Here is a 25,004-nt window from a genome sequence, read left to right on the forward strand (position 1 = left end):
TCTCTGAAAATCTCCTCAATGAAAATTTCAATCACTGAGAGATACTACATATGAATAAAAATAGAGTTATTCTAATTACTTTTGATAAAGTAGATAAGAGGGCGAGTCTCTTATTGATGTATATAAATGAGGTAGGTGATTAATTTATCTTCTCAAAAGATGACACATTCCTAGAACAGCTGACTTAAAAGAACAATGAAGATTTCAATTTAAAGATCTAAAGGACATGTGGTTCATATTAATTCTTAAAATCGCAGTAACTTATTCTAGACAGCTAACCTCAATAAAGCATATGGTTTACCTTATCTGATTTCAGTGTTAACAAGTAGTTTCAGAGCTGACTATTTAACATTCACAGGAATTTTCTGCTCTATAGATATTGAATTAATATATGCACACACATATGTGCATATGTACATATGTGTGTATGTACACACATGCATATGTATGTACGTACACATGTATAGGCAGATTATCTAAAAATGTTTTTTTAAATAATTAAATAATTGCTTAAAATTATTTCCTCCCATTCAAAAATGGATTGTGGATTTCCAAATGAAAAAGCTATTTAGTTATCGGAAGTTGATGAAAAAATCAATTTCTTATCTCTTTAATAATCTATCTACATTGAATTGGTAATTGAAAGCTTGTTGCTTGCTAATCTCAGTTGAAATTTTATGACAGATACATGCAAAGTGCAACAAAGAGCACAGAAGGAAAGGATGGAAGCACCATAAATGAAGACCAGAAAATAAATTTTCTGTATAGTTAGACGTACAGTGCATTTTAATAGTGTTTGTAAATAATACAGTAATCTTAAAATGAGTAAACGTATATACCTGCTTAAGCCTTCCATTAATAAGAAATTATTTTCTGGAACCAACTCCCACTTAAAATTTTTGTTGTCAACTGAAATTTTTTAAAAATAATTTTAAGCCAGACTAGGCAAGTGTAGCTAAATAGCCCAGTCCTTGTATACAATGACCTAACATTGTTCTTTACAATATTTGTTGGGTTAACACTGATTTAGAATGTTTTGTGACGTAAGTAAATGCCTTTTGGTGGGCCTTTCTTAACATTGAAAACTATTTAGCTATGTTTTAAGTGCCACCATTTTAATTTATTTGTTCCAAAATGCTCATGTTCATTTTTTCCTCTGCACACAAGAGCTACGCTAAAGCCACAAAACCTTGGGGCATTAAAAGAAAAAGGGAAACGGTGCTCTTATATTATGATGTGCTTCTAGGTTTTTAAAGATATGTACATTCTAGCTAATATCTTTGATGATGTCATCATGTTAATGTACAAGGAAATAAACAAAAGGCAGCCATTTTTCCTTTACTGCATCACTTCAAAAACAGTGAATAAAATGGTTGCCAAATGGAAGGAAAGAATCAGCAGAAAACTAAATTACTTCCAAAATCTTAGGAAAGGGAGGGCACGGGGTGTGAAATTGGAAATAAAAACTACATGTATGTGAAGTTTGAATGAATGCATGTGAATAAATAATTTACAGTAAGGAGAATAAATAATCAAACACAAGGAATATAGAAATAACTAGCAATTAAAACAAATACCGGCAAAATAATAAGTCTCCCATGGAAAGACCATAGTCTATAAACTTAAATGTAAAAGCCTATTTAGTCCAATAATATTTTATAAAAGGTATTTAAAGGTGGACAACAGAACTAGAAAGATCTAGAAAAGGACAGAATGATTATGAAATAGTAATAATCTTTCCAGGTCTGCTATTGTCTTAAATGACCTTGGTCATTTGGTGAATTATTCTAGCATCTCGTGCTTTAATTTTTAAGTCTGCAAACAGGAAGAGAAAGGTCTTTGGGAAGTATGTCATGTTAATATATGGCAATATTTTTATAGTTTAGTTCTCTAAATTGGCCTTAATCAAGCATTGTCAACGAATATTAGTAAAATAAGAAAAGATGATGTAAAATCCTAATGATTGTTGAAAAGAATTTTTAAACACATTATCCTACTAGCAGAGACAAACAGAAGCAAGAGATGATTTTATTCTATTACATGCAGAAAAAAATAGAAATAAAGTAGTAACTAATTTGAGAACAACACTCATAAAATTATCTTAGGATTAAAACAAATTACAAAATATACCCATCTTTCCAAAAAAAAAAAAATTCTGGAACTCTCTGTCAGTGACATGACAAGAGAATTACAGCAGAGCATCTGATTCTCACATTACACAATGAACAATGGTGCCTCTGCTTATATAACAGTTTCATCAGCCAAGAATTCTTAAAATTTGAAATTAACAGAGAAACACAAGATCACAACTTAAAGGAGCAAATTCCATCCAAGATTAAAAGGATGTTTTAATTTACTGTTACACTAAAAACTGTGAATTGAAAAAAGATATTTGATTTTTACAATTGACTCTTATTGGCTTGGTTTTTCTCTAATGAGAAAGAAGCATCATAGAATCATTTCATTTGCCCCCTCCCTTTTCTACAAAATAACCAAAGCTTATTGTATAACTCAAATGTGACCCAAAATGTGTGCTATTGAGCTCATGCAGTAATTTGGGCAGAGATATGCTAAATGAATGATCTTTTGAACATTCAATTGCATGAAGGAAGATGGAGGAGAGGTACTTATACCATCACGTGTGTTTCCTGGAACCGTATTAATTGGCATATATACCAGCACCTCCTGTTGGATTTACTCTTGACCAGGCAGGATTTTCTTGATACATTTCATCCTCCTTTACAACAAATTCAGAGAAGTCAATAAGTTGCCCATGTCAGCATCAAAATCCAGGGCTAATTCAATTCAATTCAACAAACCCCTATTGAGAGGTTACCATGTACCAAGCTCTGAAACAGTTGCTAGGGATATAAAAAATGAAATATACATTGTTCCTAGGAAGATTTTAATTTCTCTAGCAAATAAATAAATAAAAAAGAAAGAAAGAAGTTGCTGAACATGTTATAGGAGGGTAGTAAAGTATGGACATGTTTTTTCAAGTTTGAATATATTATTGACTTAACATGCATTTTATGTACAATCAATACAATTTCTACATTTTAAGTATTGTTTACTAAAATCAGAAAATCATTACGGTAATTAAGAATCGTTTATCAAATACACACACACATATGATAGCTGCAAATTCTGTGCTATATTTCTCATCAAGAGGCTGAATCTCATTTCCCCCACCTTTATTCTAAGGTAGTCTTAATGATTTGCTTAACCAACAGAGGCTGCGAAGTTGATGTTTTGGAAATTTCAGTGCAGTGCTAAGAAATGTTGCCATTTATACTTGAACCTCTTGGACCACTCTTCAGGAGCCTGACTGCCACAGAAAAGATCTGAGTACCCTAAGACTGCTAGGGTGAAGCCACATATAAACTCTCTGGTCAACAATCGCAACTGAGCCCAACATCTTAGCCATTCCTGATGCTTGACACATGTATAAAGTGCTATCTTGGCCCCTCAAAACCTACCCATCCACCGAATAGACACCAAAAAATGATTCTAGTTGCCACTATGTGGAAAAGAATCACCTAGCTGAGCTTTTCTCAAATTCTTGTCTGTTGGAATTCGTAAGATATAATAAAATGGTTGCTGTTTTAAGCGACTTAAGCCTTGTGGTAGTTACTCGGCAATGACTAACTGGAACATATGACAGAGACAATATAATAAATCTAAAGTACACAAAACTACAATCTGATACACATATTCAGTGAAGTCCAGCAATTTCATTCAATAAAATGAAGGCACCGAATGGGTGTATTAAAAAGGAACTACAACTTGGAAGCATGAAAAAAAGAGAAGCAAAAATATTCAAGGAGGGTTCAAAATAAGAAGGACTGAGTTATCTGAGAAGATTGTACTGCAGGAAGGGGGTTTCTGAACAAATAGAAAAGAAACTGCATAAGTAGCTGAGAGACATAGTAATTCCCATTTGCAAAATGGTGCTTTGGGAAAATCCCAGAACCAATGTAAGAGCTTTATTATGAGAGGAACTCTGAGGAAATTGGGATGACAGGCAAGTGATGGGAGGATGAAAGAGAAAAGAGAAATCTGATGATCTTTCTAGGAGTGCTCTGAAGCTTGAGATGAGGAGATTTTTGCAACATTGATGTTGAAAAGTCACCAACACATAAGCAAAGAGGTGTGGTCAAAGTGGTAAAGAAGGCAGCTCTGACACTTAGGAAGTGGCTAGACCATGGGGAGCTGAGGCAGCAGCAGGGAGGCTGATGAAGAGGAGATAGGAAGAAATGATGAGCATCTGAACTAAAGATACTGAGTGAGGAATGAGAAGAAAAGAATTAGTCATGAAGAAAGAAGGTTGGACGAGCCAGTCTCTGATCTTTTACGGCTTTAAAAGTCAATGGTTCTATGAGTCAGTTACCAAAGATATGACAAGCAGAGAGCACATTAAACTGGTTTTGTTAGACAGATTTAGTCATGTCACCAGTATTTTCATTCGTATTGGCCTCAGTTTGTCAACATTCAGATATTGTGAAAAATTGTTCCTATCAGATATGCTGTGTTTGGGAGACTGCAAAAGACAAAAGCAACAGGACCTTCCCTAAATAACGTACGTTGGGGAGAGTACTTATATTTCCCTGTTGACTGATTCCTAAGTTAGGAAAACAATGTAGGGAAATGACAAATATGCCCTCGTTCTGTAAAGATAAAAAAACAGGTAATTTTGGATGACACAAAGTGAAACAACACACACACATACACACCTTTACCTACCAAAGTAAACAAGCCTGTTGGGAGTTTTATCCTTTTGCATCTTCTTTCTATCTGGATATGAGGCTACCAAGGTAGCAGATGTTAAGTGGCCAGTGAATGGCCACTCAGAATGATGCAGGTTAAATGGTAGGAAGAGCTCTATAATTGCTGTACTGCACATACAATTACGTACATAAATCATGGGAACATGGCTGTAAGAAGTCTTTATGCAAAGTGACCCAGAGAAGAAAGTATCCAGATTTCCCCGCTACCCTTCAGTCTCTTTATCACCACAAAGGCATTAGAAAACAGCATTTATCAAGAGAATAGAGTAAATGAAGCAAACCTCCTCCCTGAGAACACAAAGAATACATTTATTTCTCAGTAACCATCAAAGTTAATTACAATGATTTCTTCTTTGCTGAATTAGATGTCTAACCTGGGACAAAAAAATATGGAGTCAAACAGCATATCAGCAAAAATCAAACATAAACTGAGCAGGTAAAAAAAAAAAAAAAGAATAATTTAATAGGATTGGTGGCTTTTCCTTGTCAATGGGAAGGTTGCACCATAACTAAAGGGCTGCTATTGGGGTAAGGCACGCACAAAAGTTTCCTATATTTTATCTCATCCATGTAAGTCTGTAAATACTTGGCTGACAGGCTGAGTCTACTTTGGCTTATATAATAGAATTATACAGAAACAGCTTTGGCATATTATTTACCTGAGTTCATTCATTTGTTCATTCATTCATTCATACATTTTTTCATTTCACATTCACTGAGTACTATGTGCTCAGAAACTGGTTCAGTGCTCTGATAGTTTATTTTTTTTTAAAGATTTTATTTATTTATTCATGATAGACAGAGAGAGAGAGAGAGAGACAGAGACACAGGCAGAGGGAGAAGCAGGCTCCATGCCGGGAGCCCGACGCAGGACTCGATCCCAGGACTCCAGGATCATGCCCTGGGCCAAAGGCAGGCACCAAACTGCTGAGCCACCCAGGGATCCCCATTGCTCTGATAGCTTAAAGTGATGAATAAGTCACAGTCTACAAACTAAGTGGCTGTCCATCTAGAGGTAGAAACAGATATAAAGAGTTACAGCATAACGGGGTAGGTTTTATAATTGAAGAATATATAAGAACATCAGGACAGGAGTGAATAATACTATATAAAAATAGCTAATAGTTATCAAGCACTTACTAAGACTGAAGTGCTTTACTCTATATGTATTAATTAACTCATGTAACCATTGCAAAAGCCTATGAAATAGCTACTTTCACCATCTCTACTTCATGGATAAGATGATTGAGGCCCAGATTGGTTAAGTGACTTGCCAATGTGACAATCAGTATCCAAACCCAGGCAGTATGGCTTTAATGCAGTGCGGCTCTACTAGGAGCATGTAACCTAAAGCAGTCATGTCAGTCTTTACAGAAGGGGTGACATGGGAAATAAATCTCAAGGGACGAGTAGGAGTTCTTTTTTGGAAAAGAAGAAGTGTATTCTAGGCAGAGGGCTGGAATATATAGATTCCGAGGTATGACTAATATATGTGTGAAGGAAACTAAAAATTTCACTGTGAGAATGGTAGGGTTATTTGATCTTCATGGGATGGTGCATTTGGGATGCTGGGATGTTTGGAACTCACCTTGGCATCAGTTTGTACCCCCGGGTATTTAAGTGGCTTGCTTGTGATTTATTAGGTAACTCTGGAGAATGAATTGGAGAGGGTCTAGAAGAAGGGATACCAAATGAGACTGTTGAAATATCCCAGAAAATTTACAAAGCTCTGAACGAAGACAGTGGCACCCCAGGGAACTGAGAGGAAACATATTGAGAAAGTAAATCAACAGATATTTAGTCTGGAAGTGAACAAAATCCCTAAATCCAGGAATTTTAATTTGGGAGACAGCATGGATGAGGACACCACTAGCCATGGTTAGAAACAGCGAAAGAAGCTTAGATGTAGAGCCATTCAGTAGTAAACACGGAAGGCCCACCATGTATCAGGCAAGAGTATAAGGTTTTAAGGATACAAAGATGCCATCTGGGCCCCTTGTGTGTTCAATGCCTGCCAGAGGAGCTCACAGACAGAAACTATTACCCAGATACGCAATTCCCTCCATCACAGATAACTTGTAAGAGTATAGGATTTCTCTCAGTGGCCTGATTAAAGGTTAAAAAAGAACAAAGGTGACTTGTCCATAATAAAACTTCAAATCTGGAATACCATCAATTGAACTTAATTGTGGTGGTTATATATATATATATATATATATATATATATATATATATATATATAATATATGTGTTCTGTGCAGATTAAAATCATGATCCAGATCACAAAATCCACATCCATACTTTCTAATAATCATACAACATGAAGAAATACAAGAAATAAATTAGATTTCTCCTTTAGGCAAATATTTTAATGAGCTTAATCCTGTGGCTTGCTATTAATGCTAGTGACTGGCTTCTTTGAAATGAGGCATGCATTTTCTTTCTTGTTCATATAGTCAGCTTCCTATTTAGTATTCATTATTCATGTCTATTTTTATCAAAGAGCACGATTACATGAAACCATGATCCAAGCATGTTTGGCTCTAATTTTTATCTGTAGAGAGAAGAAAATTATACACCCTTACTATACTGGAATATGATTATTCTGTCCATATGTGATCATAGTATATACGTGTCCCTTCATATTAGAATGTGGTGCTATTTAGTTTGGGTGGTCAGGCTAAAGGATAGATATTCTTTTCATACCTGTTTTAGTTTAGAATTAAAACTATGCCATTGAAATAAAAAGCCATTAGCCTCATAAATAAACTAGTGAAAACAAGTTTTGATCATAGTCTCAATAAAATCTATCTGGATATCCTAAGAATTTCTTGTGTCAATAGCAAACCATGTGGGATTAAGAATAGAGAAAAGTGTAAACACATTTTATTTGAGTATTATGATCTCAGATAACTTTAGTTGACAACCATGGATACTGCAGCAATTGCCACTCTTCGGAGGCCAGAGCATAACTGGGATCTTTGCCTCTTTAATTACTGATAGTCATCTGTGGAACATGCAATTATGATGGCTGAGAAAAAAATTGAGCATCATATTGTTACTGTTTTCCATTCCATTCACAGTGGAGTGACTTTAACCTTGTCTGTATATGTTTGTTACGTTGTATTTACATAGTGTTCCTCTGACCCAGGAAGCTGATGGGGACATCGCCCCACTTCCAGCATACTCTAACTTACTATGTTCTGTGGCCACTACAGAACCAGGTACCAGCAATAAATTTATGATTTCATGGACTACAGAAAGAAAAAGGCTTTTAAATACAAAGATATTTCAAGAAACCACACTTAGAATAATTAAAACTTGAAATCATCTAAATATACTTAATACATGTTTATTAATGTAGTTCAATATGAGACAGCCATTAGAATCAGAATCATTCTGACTATATAAAAACAAAAAAAAAGTTTCCAAAATTAGTGAAAAAATTCACCAGAAATACTAACAAATACTATTATGATTAAGATGCATGGAAAAAGATTAGAGAGGAACTAAAGGCCTTAAGGGAGTATGTGAGTCTATAAAGCAATATGCACACGTTGATCTCAATATTTTAAATATATAAAAGCATAAAATGATTGGAAAAATAGCATAAAAATCATAAAAATAATTATCTCTTGGATATTTGGTAATAGGTGATTTTGGTTTTCAATTTTAGCTTTTTATGTATTTCACAGGTGTTCTTTTTCCTGTTACTAATAACACAATGTAAAATTTAACGATATTTGAATTGTTAGGTTGAAATTAACTATGCTAGAATTAGTTTAATAATAAGAAAAGCATTTCAAAATAAGAATATTGTTCAAATGATTTCAACTGCTGTAAGTTTAAGCTTTTAGATGTCAGGGAAATTGAACTCTGTCTCCATATTCTATCCTCAGGCTGGATTTGGTGCTTGATGCCATCCTGTCTACGAGGCTCCCTTAAGACATTATTGCTTTTGATTGATGAACAGAAATCTTTCCAACGCTTTCTTCAGGAAATCATACACTATGTTGTTTCCCTAAATTCACTACTGAGACACTACAAGGAGGTTCATTTATCTACTCCCACCCCCTGTCTCAGTGGCAATGGACCCAAATGGGTGATTGCAGGTGACGCAGTAAGGTGTGAGTGAGGAACCTTCCTTCTTACCCCCACATTGTAGTGAATTATTTCACTTGCCTGGAGGAAAGAGATTGTATTATAGCAAAACTAGTTAGGATACTAGAGGGACATGTTACATGTTTAAAATGGAGAAAGAGCTTGAGAATTAAAAAAAAAAAATCTGTAGCTGGGCATTATGTAGTTCCAGTAGAAATTTAACAACAGAAAAAGTGGAAGGCCTGGAGTGAAATGCTGAATTGGGAAAATATTAGTGTCTTCATACTAAGTCTCCCTTATGCTTGGAGAGTGCTTGCCATACAGAAGTCCAGCAACTGAACTCTTGCTTTCTTGCTCTCCCAGACACGCATGATGCTGAGACATCCAAACCCAAACACACTGTCAGTGAATTTGGGTACAGATATTAATTGTACATAGGTAAGAACCAACCATAATAGATTTTGAAAGTGTTTCCCAGGCAACAAAGTGAGGGGCAACGTTTAATCTGCATTGACCAATAAATCTTTGGCTGTAAATGGGAGAGTTTGGAATAGAAGCCCACTCACAGTCCGTAGCACAGTATGAATTGTAAGATGCCCCTCTGATTTCTTATCAGGTGAACTCTGAGTCCCTTTAAAGACTCGGCTCAAAAGTGCTGTCCCTTTAAAGCCTATCTCCATATCCTCTGCACATGGGAAGAAAGAAAGCATTCCTTTCTCTCTCTTTCATGTTTATTACTTGACTATACATTTTACAACATCATACTGTATTAATGTGTTTGCATTCTAGAAAGATAACAATAAACTGGGATCTCAAAGATAAAGGCTCTGTCATGTGCATGTTTATATCCTTAGAGCCTACCTCAAGGCTTTCACATTAGAGATGCTCACTGCTGTTGAACAAGTTCTTGTGAGTGTGTTTTTAGAACATAAAGTATACACGGGCCTTTAGAAAGCTGTCCTTAGAATGTTTGATGATGCTGGTAACCTGCAGGCTGTTATTCAGAGGACAGAATTACTGTTTCACACCAGTTTCCAGTTTGTGTTTTTGGAGCTTGTCTTAAAAAAAAAAAAAAAAAGACATAAAAAGCTGGAGATCTTGCATACCCTTCCCCTCCACGTCCCCCACAACAGTTAGGAAAATTGGATCAGATAGGATATCTTGCAATTTACCTCCTCTTATAGCCATTCCACAGTTGGCAACACATTTACACCTTTGTTGAAAATTTCTCCTACTGATAAAATTTTTAAGCCTGTTTCTCAAATATGAATCATTATTACTACGCCTCTTGCCAATAATTTTTTCCCTTTCCTTCTTTTCCTTCAAATGCAGAAAAGATGTGTTTCACAGTTACTTTGCACACATTTACTTACCTAACACAGGCTCTTTGAAGTCATAGGTAGAGTTCTTTGAGAATACAGACACTTGCACAGCAAGAGGTATCAAGGCTTTGCTAATGAGCCTTTACAAACATTTTCATATTTTGGATCAACACATCTGCCAAGAGGTAAGACATTTTAAGAGGACTATTTCTGTCCATAGAGGCTCTCTGTCAACTCATATTGTCAAAACTATATAAGGTAGACAAAAATGTCCATGTGTTGATATTACATGTAGAGGAGCTTTTCATTTGTATTCATTTAGCATTAATTTCACTGGACTTCAATAGTCATTAACATAAGAAATACTGCTTCAGACATTGATTGATAATGAGAAACCCCTATCCCCCATCAAACCTACAACAGATGGACCAGAAAGAAAAAGGGTTTACAAAGTAGAAATTCCTTCCTAAGTTTTTGTCTATCACAACTGCCTATTTCCTCTTCAGGAAAGGGGCATACTGTGCCGTGGAAAATAGTAAAATTTCAATTTAGTAATGAAGAATTTCACAGGACCAAAGAGCTTTTAATGTGGCCTATATTGCACCAATTTTATAAACATTGGCATTAAATTTGTAGAAGAAAGAGTAAATGTAATTTTATAATATTTGCAGAGAAAATAAAATTCAAATGAACAGTCCATTTTGGGATTCAGTGACTATATTGCCAAAATTGCAATGACTTTTTGTACAATATCAAAAGAACACAGAACAAACAGAAGAATTATTACTGAATAGAAAAAGTAAGAAATTATTCTTGGAGAGGAAGAAAAAAGATCTCAACCATTCTGTCTTTATAAGTCCAAATTCACGTGGCCTTTTAGGGAGTTTGTGCTGCCGAACTTGAATTTGTTCAACCTTTGGAAGGACTTGAATTTTCTCCTGAGATGTTTTAAACAATTTTTTCCCTCATAAGTTACCATGCAAAGTAGAAAGATCACTTGTAACTTTATCCTGTTTTACCGACAGGAAAAGTAAGGCATAAATACTTCAAGTGGCCATTTTCTTAGCTTAGAGAAATGTTTTTTTTTCACTCAAGTGCTCTGGCTTTTTATTATTTAACTGCAGGAATATATTTGACAAGTGGTAGTCCTTAGTAACTAATATAAGGAATTAAAGTATTTCCTTTTATATGTTAGATGAATGGATAGGGTTTAAAGGGATGTTTCTTGGCCTTAAACACACAAAGTGGACAGCTAACTAAATATAAAAATAATAACATTTTTTTGGTCTCTTGAATGTTTAAGCTTCAGTGAACCAAACCACATCATACACACTAATGAAAAAAATGGTTTAGAGATTAAAGACAGATCACTAAAAAACTAGATCGACAAGCCAAGTACATAAAGGGACAACATCTAGTTCCCCATACGGACCTGCATTTCAGATCGGATTGAGTAGTTCACCAAATTATACATAAATATTTTGAGCTTTGCTTTTAGGTAATACTTTATCACCTGATTACCACAGTGATTTTACTGTGAAAAAAAGAATGATTTGAGTAACTCGAGCTCAGTTTGGTAGCAAATGCGACAATATAGCAGCCAGACTTCTGGTGGTTTGGTGGACACTCAGAGAAGATGGGAAAGCTTTGGAGCAGTCAGAAACATTCATCAAGAACCACGAGGAAAAAGATAGCATACGTCTCAGGCTGGCTATAGAGTAACATGACAGAAGAGGATGCAGGAAAAGAGATAGATAAGCATCGTCCAGAGTTGGTTATGGAAAGTGTGGTCGAGGGGAGTGCTAACAAAGGGTGGTAACCATTGGTCATCCTCAAAATGGCTTTACAAAAAAAAAGATACAAAATGGCTTTACAGAGAAGTCACTGAACAATTTATTTTGCCTCTAGAAGGAGTATATCTATACTATTTAAGTTTGATATTCCCATTCAAAAAATATTTTTAGGAAAAATTCTATTCCCTCCATCATTTAAAAAGGAAGAGACTTCCAGGTAAAACAATTAAAAGGTTTTTGAGCTTCCTAACTGTAACCGTTAGTCCTTGGACTAAAGATAAATAAAAAAGTCTGTGCATTTTTTAAAAGTATGATATAGAGAGTAATTCCATAATATAGAACAAATAGGATTGCAGAAAGATGACTTAAAAACACAAATTTAATATTTTTCCTATTCATTCTTACAGATCTCTTAATTTAGTTATATTCCCTTAAATTCTAATGTGTCAAAGCTAAATGGTGGCAACAGAACCTGATTTTTCTCATTAGTACAACTATTAGTTCCATTTTATATCCCTTTTCTTTACTTCATGAATGACTCTGGGACACCTTCCAAAGAACAGTCTGCTAATAAATTATGTTTAGTTCATTTTTTTATTAAAGTCAGCTTTCCAACATTTATCTTGGTCTAATGCGTTTCAAGTTGTTCAGTTAGAAAGCCTAAATAAGACATTTGGAAAAAAGCATGTACAACTGACGACCATATCCTGTTTTCCCTAGCCTTTATTTATGAGGAGTTTAATACCACTTAGAACAAGCAATCTTAGTGGTACACCTTTATTGGTAGAAATCAACAGTTGACAGACCATATTTTTATTGCTGTTTCTCTCACCTTCACAGACCAAACACTGCTTTTTTTTTTTTTTCTGGTATCAGGGTTATTTATTGAAGAAAGTAGCAAAGAAATAACATTTTGTATATGTTGAAAATAATGCAATCAGAAAGAAGAAACTATATTCCTATATTCCGATTCCCATATGAATTAACAGGCAGCCTATTGTGCTTTCTTTTTCTTTCCACATCTTCTTCATTCTCTCTCACTTAACAGTTTCTGACACATCACTTTCCTAGAAGTTGGTACTATACTACAGAAGAGTTAGTCTGTAGATTAGGGGCTATGGTATGACAGTATGAAAATGTGCTCGTGGCTATGAGGTTGCACGCGTAGATCCATTCTGTGTCCAAGCACTACAGTTCTATCAGTCACTTTAGAGTATTCTTTTCAGCAATCTCTGTCTTACTAGATAGAAGATTAGTGATAAGGACGATCATGGCAAGATGAATAGCATTATAGGTCATCACATGTTTAACTCCCTTTGGAGATGTGAAGATTTATTGAAGAGACTAAAGACCATTAGATAGCTGAATGCCTGAAAAATTAATTTTTCCATTCATAATAGATTAGGAGGTAAAATCACAGAGACTTTCACATAGATGCTGTTATTTTTTTAATTTGGTGTTTATTAATTTATTGACATGTAATTGACATATAACATTGTGTAAGTTTAAGGTGTATAATCGTGTTGATACATCTACGTATTGCAATATGATTACCACTATCATGCTGCTACTTCTTAGGTAAACAAGAGAGATCTGGTGATTTGGGTGATTGGGGTGAACATAAATGTGTGTGTGTGTGTGTGGGGGGGGTTATAATAAAACTAAACTCAAGCTGGTCATCTGGACTGTTCTTGTGCTTTCAGATAATTCTTCATTAGCAAATTTAAGCACTTCTCAGGTCCAGGCTGGCAGTATATTTGTATGAGCAGGTGTGAGACTGTGAATTGTGAGTGAGTAGTATATAGCCAAGGGTGTTAAAACCCAAACTCTTAAAAGCTGGCTAAATAAAATAAGTAAGGGTTGCCATATATTGTACTCTGTAATAATTTTTCCCCCTTAACTTTCTCAACTCTCTGGCGGTTCTTTTTTGTTTTTGTTTTTGTTTTTTACATTGTTAGTAGCTTAATAAATGCTATTTGTATAGTTTTAGTCTCAGAACCCATTAGTGATTTATGGAACTATTCAGGCTGAAAAAGGGGGAAAACAGGTCAATTTGAATAAGAATATTAACTCTCTGCTATATTGCCTCCATTTAGCGAACTGGAAATTAACTAAATAGGAAGCCAGCTTCCATGCTTTTCACACCTCTAAACATAACATCAAACTTTAATAAATGTGAACCCAGATAGCAAGAGAATTAAATGCAAGGCCCTAAGGGCAGAGGTTTCTAGGAATGTGCTTATAATAGAGTTTCACCTGGGATTCAATTAAATATTTAGTGAGAGTGGCTGAAAGGAAAGCACTGTGCTGAACACTGTGGGGGAGACAGATGAACACGACACAGTTTTTGTCCTCCAGAATGTCATGGTCGATGGCAGCCAGCGCATTTAACTGAGAGCATGGGGTGGATGTGATGCAGGGCTCCGAACTCTTTCTCCTCTAGCTACAAACTTGTTTGTATTTGCACAATCCTCTCACCCTTTCCCAACTTCATAGGATCAAGTATCCATTTGCCCGTTCAAGGCCAATACCCCTTTATGTACCTTGATCCCATCTTCCTTTATCTTCTTGGAAATTGTACTATAAATCAGTAGTCAACAAGTCTTCTCTGTAATAGACCAGATAGTAAATATTTTAGATTTTTGCAAGACATATGGTGGCTGTCACAACTACTCAACTCTGTTGCTCTAATGCAAGAGCAGCTGTAGACAATACAGAAACACATAGATGTGTCCATGTTCTAATAAAACTTTATATATGGACACCAAAATTTGAATTTCATAAAATTGTTATGTGCTGTGAAATGTTCCTCTTATTTTTTTTTTCAATCACCTAAGAGCCCTTCTTTGTTTGAGGGACTCTGAAAAGAGGTAGTGGTCAAATTTGGCCCTCAGCCTTAGTTTGCTGACCTCTGCTATAAAAGATTGCCATTCCTCTTCTCTGCTTTCTTCCCCTCAGCCTATAATTGAGAGAATATCAAAAACATTTAAAAAGAGAATGTTAAAGATATTTAGCAGGGACTCTGGGCATTAACTAATGACTCTGGGTTCTGACCATTCAGAATAGATAAAACAGCCAACCAGATTGGTACCAGCCATAAAAAACTAGTAGGTAGGGGCACCTGGGTGCTGCAGTTGGTCAAGCATCCAACTCTTGGTTTTGGCTCAGGTTGTGATCTCAGGGTTGTGGGATAGAGCCTCGCAATGGGCTCCATGCTCAGCACAGAGTCTGCTTGGATTCTCTCTCCCTTTCCCTCTGTCCCTTCCTGCCATCCCCCCACCCCCAGCATTCCCTCTCTCTCTCTCTCTCTCCCCCCCCCCTTAGATAGATAGATAGATAGATAGATAGATAGATAGATAGATAGATAGATCTTTAAGGAAAAAAATAGAGGGTAATCTTGCTGTAACTAATAGCCTAGATCACAGTTTTCTTATCTCACCCAAAGAACAAAACAAAACTCTTCTTGTACTGCCATCTTGATATTGCCCCCTTCTCTCCTCTTTATTGCCAGTATTTTTGAAAATTGTTCTAATTCTTCATCCGTTCTTTAATAAGGTATGTGCTCCCACCATTCCTTTAAAACTGAACTTTCCAGAAGAAACTTTCCCCTTACCTTTTCCCCTTTTGAAAATATTCTAATACCATTACTTGCATTAAATTCCTCTAGTTATCTTCTACCTCTCTGACTTTTGATTCTTGACTTCCATGGCAGTTCCCCTCCAGTCAAGCCTCTTTTCTGCAACCCTTCCCACTAGGTATTCCCCAGCATTCCTGACCCCCTGTTTTGTGTACCCTGTCCTTGCCTTGCCCGTCTGATCTACTCTTAGGGTTTGACTTTTCACTTCTACGCAGGTGCCCTTCCTGTCTGTGTCTCTGATCTTCACATCTCACTAGACAGTCAGACTCATTCACCACTTGGATTTCCCTGAGGTGTCTCAAAATCAGTGTGTCCAACAATGAACCTGTACTGTTACCACCAGACACTTTTCTCTTACATCCTGTGTCTTATTCCAGCAACACCACTCTGCTGCTACAGTCAAGAAACTTGGAATCATCCTCAATGCTTCCCTGCTGTCACTCCTGGTTCTACTTAGTTAGGTACTAACAATAACTGGCTTTCCTTCCAAAAGTTTCTTTCTTCTGCCTCTTCAGCAGCATCCTGACTGCCACAGTCCAAGGCCAGGGCTTCTTTGCTGAACTGGACTATGGCACCAAGTCTAGTTACTAGTCTCCCCTTCATGCTGCCACCAGGTGGGCAATTTAAAACAACTGTAATCAAGAAACTTCTCTAATGAACTCCTGAGTGACTCATTGTCAGTATTCTTAGCATGGTTCCAAGACTCTTCACCACTTGGACTCTGCTTCCTGCCTCAGTCTTATGTTCTATCAAATCCCGTGTGTTTGTGTGTGTGTGTGTGTATGTGTTCATTATTATTATCTCCCAGGAATAGGGAACTGAACATAAAATGCAACTATATACCTCACATCTTTGTAGATGCTATTCCTATCACTTAAAATATCTCCTCTTTTCTTCATCTAGCTAATGCCTACTCATCTATTAAGATTCAGCCTCTGAAATTGTAAAACTAGTCAAAAGGCTTTCCTCATTGTTTCCATTTGATTTGCCAAATTGTATTGAAAGTACAACTTCTGTCTTCCGTAACTGTCTCAGCTTCACCATTATTGAGTAATCAAGGTATGACTTGTTGTTGCCTCTCCAGCTCCTCCTTCAGTACCTGGTAATCAGGCCTGGGTGAAGAACACTTGGCAAGCCACGAGAGTCAGACTGCCTGGGTTCCAATCCTAGCAGCAAGCAAATTTGCTCTATGGTTTTGGGCTTATATGTTCTAAGCTTCATCTTTAAACTGGAAATGAAATTCATTCTTGAAAAAAATACTTATTAAGCATATACTATGTTTCAGGTATTCTTCTAGACACAAACTTTTTCTCACCTTCTAGGAACATTCATTCTAGTGGAAGTAGGTGATGAAAGAGACAAAATAAGTAGGTAAAAAGAAAGCAACTACATAAAATATACAGTGTGTTATATAGTGGTAAGTGCACAAGGGATGGAGAATAAAGTGAAACATGGGAAGTGGTTGGCAAATTTTAAATAAAGTGATTAGAATAGGCCTCGCTCTGAAGTGATATTTGAGCGCAGACCCGAAGGAAGTGAGGAAATGAGCCATAAGAATAGCTGGGTGAAGAAAATTCCAGAAAGAAATAGTAAGTACAAAGGCTCTGGCATGTTCCAGGAATAACATGGAAGCAAAATATTGGAGAATAGTAAGCAAGGGAGGGAGGAAGAGGAGATAAGACCAGAGATTTGGGCAAGGTGCTCAGGGAGTAAGAAGAGCTGGAGACAGTGCTATCACTCGTAGCCTATGCTAAGGACTTTGATTTTTATTCCATGTGAAATAAAGAGTCACTGGAGGATCTTGAGCAGAGGAATGAATGATCTGATTAAGGTCAAAGATGATTTTGGCTGTGGTGTTGAAAATACACTGTAGCAGAGCAGGGGTTCAAAGAAGGACAAGTTAGGAGTCTGCTACTCTAATCTGGATGAAAGATGATGGTGTCTTGGATCAGGTGAAGATGGTCAAACAATGGTTTGTTATGAATATATTTTAGAGTAGAATCAAAAGGATTTGCTGGATATTGAGTGGGAGAAAAGAGAGGAGACAACCCGACTCCAAGGATTCTCACTTGTGTAGTTTCAAGGAGGGTGTTAGCACTTTGTGCTGGGAAAGCCTGCAAAAGTTTTCCAAAGGATGGGTAAGAACAGGAGTTCAGGTTCAGCCAAATTAACTTTGAGATGCCTACTATATATTCAGGTGGAGAAGTCAAATAGGTAGCTCTATCTAACTATTCATATGAGATGAAGTCCATAGAAGGATTCTAGCTAAAGATAAAAATTTTCCATTGAGCAAATATTTAAAGCCTCCAGACCATAAACAGAGCAGAGAGGCAGTCTGAGGACTAAGACCTGTGCACGCCAATGTGCAGTGACTGAGGAAATGAGGAAGAACCAGCAAAGGAAACTGCGAAGAGACAGCAAACCAGGTAAGAGGAAACCAGGAAAGTGTGATTTTTCTGACAGCAAAGTAAAGAAGGTTTTAAGAAGGTGGGGAGTTAGGTGAAGGAGGGAGTGATCCTTTCTCTCAAAGGCTACTGATAGGTCAAGTAAGTGGAAGACTGTGAATTTACAATTAGATTTAGAAACATGGAAAACAATGTGACCTTGACAAGCAGTTTTGATAAAGCAGTAGGGGCATTGCTTGACCAGAGAATGCAAACAGCTCTTTCAAGATGTTTTACTAAGTGAGTGGATAGAAATGAGGAAGTTAGTGGAAGCTAATGTAGGAGAAAAGATACTTTTAAGGAAAAAATATACTCATATGCTGATAGAGATGATATAGAAGAGGGAGATACTGATAATATATATATAGTAGAGAGGGTATCTAGTGGAGAAATATATTTGAGTAAGCGACAAGGAATGAGATCCAGTACACAAGCTGAGCATCTGGTCTTAAATAGAAACATCAACAGTTCATCCATAATGACAAATAGAAAGTAGAGATATGGGTAGGCCAGGAGAGAACCTAAGAAAGTTCTCTTCTTTTTCCAGTGAAAGAGAAAATAAGATCATAAGCTGATCTTGAAGATGGTGGGGATAGTGTTAAAGTTTTGTTGTAAGAAGAGAGAATCTGGAAAGAACTGGGTGGATCTGGAAAATAAGATAGGATTGGTGGCTACCAACACAGCTCAGTTGAATTGGCAGTTATTAATTTAAATATTTTAATAAATAGTTGCACATTTTTTCCCAGCCATGTTCAGCTAGAAATAGGTATGAAATAGGCAGAGTATGAACCTAGGCTGGGATCATGCCATCAAAAGAGGTAGGGAGTCAGGGGTAAATTAAAGAAAGCAATTACAATCATGGACCACAGAATCTCATTTATTTCAGGAAGATATGAATGGAAAGGTGGTGGGATCAATGCATTATAGGTCCTAATGAGGCTGAAGAATTATAAGAATCAGATTACTAGAGCAGCCCAGGTGGCTCAGAGGTTTAGTGCCGCCTTCAGCCTAGGGTGTGATCCTGGAGACCTGGGATCGAGTCCTGTGTTGGGCTCCCTGCATGGAGTCTGCTTCTCCCTCTGCTTGTGTCTCTGTCTCTCTCTCTGTGTGTGTGTCTCTCATGAATAAATAAATAAAATCTTTTTTTTTTTTTTTTAAAGAATCAGATTACTAGAGGGAAGGAGCTAGAAAGATAAGAATTAGTGGTTGGAGAATGGGCTCCTTAAGATTGAGATCATGAAAGGACTGCAATTATTGATGATAAAAAGTTGTATGGTTTGTACACAGAAGGAAAGTAAAAGAGAACACTATTGGAGAAGGTAGTCATAAAGCTACTACTGGATATCATCTACACGGATATTCATATAATCCGAAAATTACGAAGGTGTGGTGTTAGGGAGAGTATTGGTGAGACAAGTGCTGCAATCTTCAGGGAAGGAGGGAGTGATATGGGGCCTGTAAATAACTGTATAGGAAGGTAATGATAGTCTGTACCTTTCAGGTTGCTGCAGATTACAGGAGATATGAATATTAAGCAATTAACAGAGTAACCAATCCATGTGAACTCAATAAATACCACCTTGTATTATCCCATCTTGTCCATAGCTGACAACTATGTTGTCAACACCAAAGCATGACTCACCTTAATACTGTCAGGATGAGCTCTGTGTTGCAACTACTGTTTGGTTTCCTAACCAGATTACTGATTTAGATGGCTGCAGGGGTCTGTAGTAGGGGTGGGCTTGAGGAGCACCAAGAAGCAGAGCACCAAGAAGTGGAATTCCTGTGATGAGGCTATTACAGTGTATCATCTTATATTAACAAGGAATTCCACGTAATTACGGTTTCCCTATTTAGACAAACTAATAGCCTTTTTTTCTTTTAATTAAATTTTCCTTGAGTGACCCTGCTCGACATGCTTATAAATGAAAGTGATCAGAGATTTTACGTGAGAACACTAGCTTTCCCAGTAGAGTGAATTTTCCATATTTTGGAGGCCAGTATTCTTTATAAAGTCTTCATAAACCAAGGACGGAGGCTCTCTTATTGATTTATCATCATGTCATGAGAATTAATAAGCTAGACTCTTTACTGGAAATAAACATGATTGCTTTTTCACATTTTTTTTTGTATTTATCGAATTTCTGTGACTGTTAAAATACTCTTGAAGATTTCCTTCGCTGTATCTGGCTCATTTGAAGACAGGTTGACATTATAGCTTAAACGTGTAGGGAGTTCTGAGCTAATCTTTTTGGAATTATCTACATTTTCCTGTTTTACTAGTGGATCCAAAGAGGTAACCCAGGATTTTATGATATAGTCATAGTTTATAAACCAGCACTTTAGTAAGCATAATTTCTACTTTGTTACGAAGTGCTACCAGTTAGATTCCTCTGGAAATATGACTTTGTTCTGCTCCTGGCTTTCTATTTTAACAACGAACAGCTAGAATTAGAAAGAAATAGTTATTATCAAGATCTGCAGGGGCTTTTGAAACTGACTTCTGCCATTGCTGGGTACACAGGAGAGTTTTTAATGTGTAATTTCCCCATCTCCTCTTGTGATTTAGCACTTAGGGACAACAGAGAAGGAGAAAGATGAGGGGCAAACAGAGAGACAGCAGGAGTTCCCACTATCCTCTTGGGTATTGGAGGAGACTAAAAGATTTGGGGGGGGGTGGGAATAAACAAGGCACTATGGAAATAAGGTGTGAAGGATACTTCATTTTCTCTTGGTGGGATCTTTCAAAATGTCTGTTTCAATATTCTTTTATAGAGTTTGTACTGGGTGGGGACAACGCGTAACAGTATGTCTATCCTAGGTCTCGGAGTGGAGCTGAACTGACTCCACTTTCTCCCAATTCCAGGGGTATTAGCTTGATCCAATAAGTGTGAAACAAGAGCTTTAACACTCCCTGTGGGAATGACCTTGGGATTATGTTTAGTCTCAGGCAGATCTGGAATCACAGAGTGGTAGCCCAGGAAGGGACTGTAAAAGCTATCTAGCTCTGAAAACAAATGATGGAGAATGTCAAAAGAAGGTAGACCTGAAAGAGTGACTTTAGAGGTAAAGGAAAATAAGTCTTCAGGAGGTGAGGTGGAACAAGTAAGATGATGTGATAATAGTAAAAATGCAAAAAAAAAAAAAAACCTGTGTTTGAGGAAAAGCTGACCTCTGCTCTTGTCAGAGCCCTGAACCCAGTGCAGAACAAATGATGAAAAAACCTTATTTACCTACAGAGTGATGGTGGCCTCCTAAGACAGCCCACCAGGGAACAAGTGCTGGAGGGAGAAAGTAGGACAGGTAAGAATGGGGGAGATTCAGAATAGACTGGGCCAAATTTCTCCCATCAAAATGCATCTACATTAATCTAAGTGCAGAAACATAAAAGAATCTGTGCCTTGACAGTGAGCTAGGAAACAAGGGTGGATGAGTCTTCATTTCTACTTGGCAGGTGAAGCCTTTTTTTTTATTTGTTCTGTTATCAACAGAACAATGTAAGCACATTTTAGTTCACATTTATGTGAAACATAAAACAAGTTATATCAGCTAGAATTTATCTGTCCCAGGAAGACAATGACTCTTAGCTAATTCTAAACTGCTGGCACTTAATTGAGCTGTTAATACCATCCCCACTCTACTCAAAATAAATTGTCCACTCTGTTCCCCTTGATTTTCCTTCTCCCACAGGACCACATCATAATTCATCCACAGGCTCACTGATATAGTAAATTGCTCTCTAAAACAGGGTCTTATTTACAGTAGCATTCTACAATATCAGAATAACATTTTGCCTTCTTTCAGTTGGCCTGCATTTCTTCCTTTCTCTTTTCTGTTTTTGTTCATGCATTTCCAGTGACATTTGAAAATTTGGTAGTTTTTTTTTTTTATTAATGTCCTTGTTTTTGCCCTCAAATCATTAACAAGGATCAGCATAGTCTGGGAAAAATGTTTATATCTTACTACATGTAGAATTCTTTGCTAAGGCTAAGGTTATTTGGCCAGATCTTAGAATACTCATGGTCTTACACATGTAATAACAATTTTATTGTTAAATATTTGATTATGTTTCCCACTCTAAAATGTTAGAATACTTCAGTGAGGAGCCACAGACTATATAGGAAAACCATGGGCTGGGCTGATTTTTTTTTTCCTCTGCACATTTCCAAGGTCATTTTGATGATTATCTCTAGACATCAATACAAACGTGGAAAGACACATCATCTGTACCATATGGACTACAGAAAAACTGAAAGCTCCTTCAGGCGGCCATAACAATGAATCTTCATTGTACTCTAGAGCCTTTGTGGCCTTGTAGGGGGTTTTAATGGATAAAGAAAAATAGGGTCTCTATCTAGCATTGTCATGCTAGATCGTATCATATTCCCCACCCCTTCGATTCTTCCCAAATTGAGTGCTAGTAAAGAGATGGGTCTTTGAGAAATTTTGTGAAGATTTACATGGAATAACACAGAAGAAAAATGTAACAGCTCATTGAGAACAATAATGTTTATGTAGCTGAGAGGACCACAGTTAAGCTTAAATTAAGGTTGAGTAAGTAGCTAGGGTATATTTTTTAAGTAAAGAATTGACTGAACCCCAGCACTATCAATGTTAGAGAGGCCAAGTTCTCTATTAGCCTAGTTTCATAAGCAGCAATTGCTGTTACCTTAGGTTAGTAGATGTAGATATAAACTTTCAAATTGGTCACACAAGTATAAATTCACATTTATTACCTTGACTTCCAACTCTCCCAATTAAATGAATAGATTTTAGTTTTGAGTCTTGGAAACAATATCATATTTTCACGCTGAAAAAAAATGACAACCATGTCTCGTCCTTATCAGATTTAGTAGGGTTCTAAGATGGAGACTTCATAACAATGCAGTCTCTATTAGCGCAGATTATAAATAGAAATATCTTTACAATAGGAAACACCAGCTCAAAATTATTCCTTCAAGGCCTTTCAGGCAACCTCAATATAACTAAGATTAGATTAAGTAGCTAGATTCAAAAAAATCCAGAATGCAGAAGTGTTTCCCTTAAGTAAGCCATAAAAGTCTTTTTACAACTTACCAAAAAAAAAAAAAAAAAATCATAGACATTACCTCAGTAAAACAATTTTTAAAAAGTTAAAAGGATAGGAAAGTAAGTAGTGGGAAAATATTTTTAAAAGCTAATTCTCATTTTATTTAGACTGGACCAGAATTTCCTAAAGGAGTAGTTCTGAAAAATGCCACAGATATGGATTATATTAATTGTTGGCATCATTCTGGCTAAACCATTTATTTAGAGACTACTCCTGTCCACAATAGATTCTTCACAGAAATATTAAGATATCATGATTAAATATATCACTCTCATGTCAATAAAAACAAGAACAACAAAACCAGGGACTACTTGTAGGTTTTATGTGCTTGTTCATATTTATGTATCTCTTAATTTTGAGGACGTAAATGATTTCAAACAGTTTAGACTCCCTTTGCTTGAAAATAATAAATGTTATGACCTGGTGAAGCTCTTAAGTTTTATGACACAGTACTTAAAAAGAAATCTTCTCTGGCATCTTTGTGATAAGACAGACTTTGGGTTATGAATAAATGAGGTGAAAATAACATCATTTCCTGTATAAATCTAGTTATAAGATAAATACAGTTATATAGAGTAGTTTGGATAATTCAAAGTCAAATCAAATTTATTGGGCACTTTCCCATGTGTCAGGCAGTATTGTCATTTAATTCACAGAATATCTTGGAGAAGTATGTGTTACTAATCTCATTTTACAACCAAGAAGGAATGAAGCAGTTTTTAATGTTTTAAATGGCAGAAATGGGACTCCGATCATGTCTTCAAACCCCAAGGCTATGTATGCCACTTCAGGGAAAGCAAAATTCTGGATTAGTTATTGTCAGTGCATATTTTGAGGGAATTTCTACCTCACTCTTATTTAAGTAGGCTTTCCATATGGGTCTGAATGCCAAAATAATAAGGCAGGTTTTAAGGAAGTAATTTAATAAACCAAAAAATCACCAGGGCAGGGTGCCGCAGAAACTTCTGAGTTCCACAGCACACTTCTCTGTGTATTTGCATGCTTTACCATGAGTGTGCATTATTTTCACAATAAAAGCAAAATAAAATTTTAAAATTTAAAATAATACTGCAGGTTTCAAAATGTGTAATCTTTTGTCACTTTTGTAAAATGGTGTATTATAAAACCACATTAACCACATATATATCTTAACCCAAATGTTACTAGTGGCTACCCATGTTGTTATTGTACGTGGTTTTAACATTTTTCTTAATGGTTTCTTAATAGTTTTTTTTTTAATAGTTTTCTACACACCTGGATCTTTTGCAACTTACTTTTATAGTCAAGAAAAGATTCCACGAAAATAAATACTTTGTGTTTTGAAAATAATGACCTGGACATATACACTATTATTTTCTGGGTGAAATTCAGGTACCCTCTGGAATATTTCAGTAAAAACTAAAAGGAGAAATCTTTGAGAAGCTGAGCATATTTTGAATTCTATTCAGGTACCTCACAGAGAAAAGAAATACCAACTGCCAATACATATATGAAAGGATGCTCATCTTCTCCAATAATCAGAAAACTGCAAATTAAAATCCAGGCACCCAAAACAACAACAACAAACCTCAGACACCAATAAAACACACACGCGCGCGCGCGCACACACGCACACACACACACACCCCAGATTGGCAGATTTTAAGACTGATAATATCCAGTGTTGGCAAAGGGCTTTGATAGCAGGCTTCTGCCTACATTGTTGAGGACACAGTTCTTTTGTTCCGCAATTTGGCATAATTTGTCAAAATTTTCAAATGGCCAAAACTTTCGATTAGTAATTTTATGTCTAGGAACATATTCTTTGGAAATACATAGATGCTGTTGCAGC

At 36.3% G+C, this 25,004-nt stretch overlaps 1 protein-coding gene across 2 annotated transcripts in view; it reads right to left on the reverse strand.

The window, feature by feature from the left end:
* Window positions 1-25,004, reverse strand: part of CSRNP3 (cysteine and serine rich nuclear protein 3) — a 189,606-nt gene that overhangs the window by 90,193 nt on the left and 74,409 nt on the right. The gene's annotated exons all lie outside the window — the stretch shown is intronic.

Source organism: Canis lupus, chromosome 34, assembly GCF_048164855.1.
Source record: "Canis lupus baileyi chromosome 34, mCanLup2.hap1, whole genome shotgun sequence".
Classification (NCBI taxonomy): domain Eukaryota; kingdom Metazoa; phylum Chordata; class Mammalia; order Carnivora; family Canidae; genus Canis; species Canis lupus.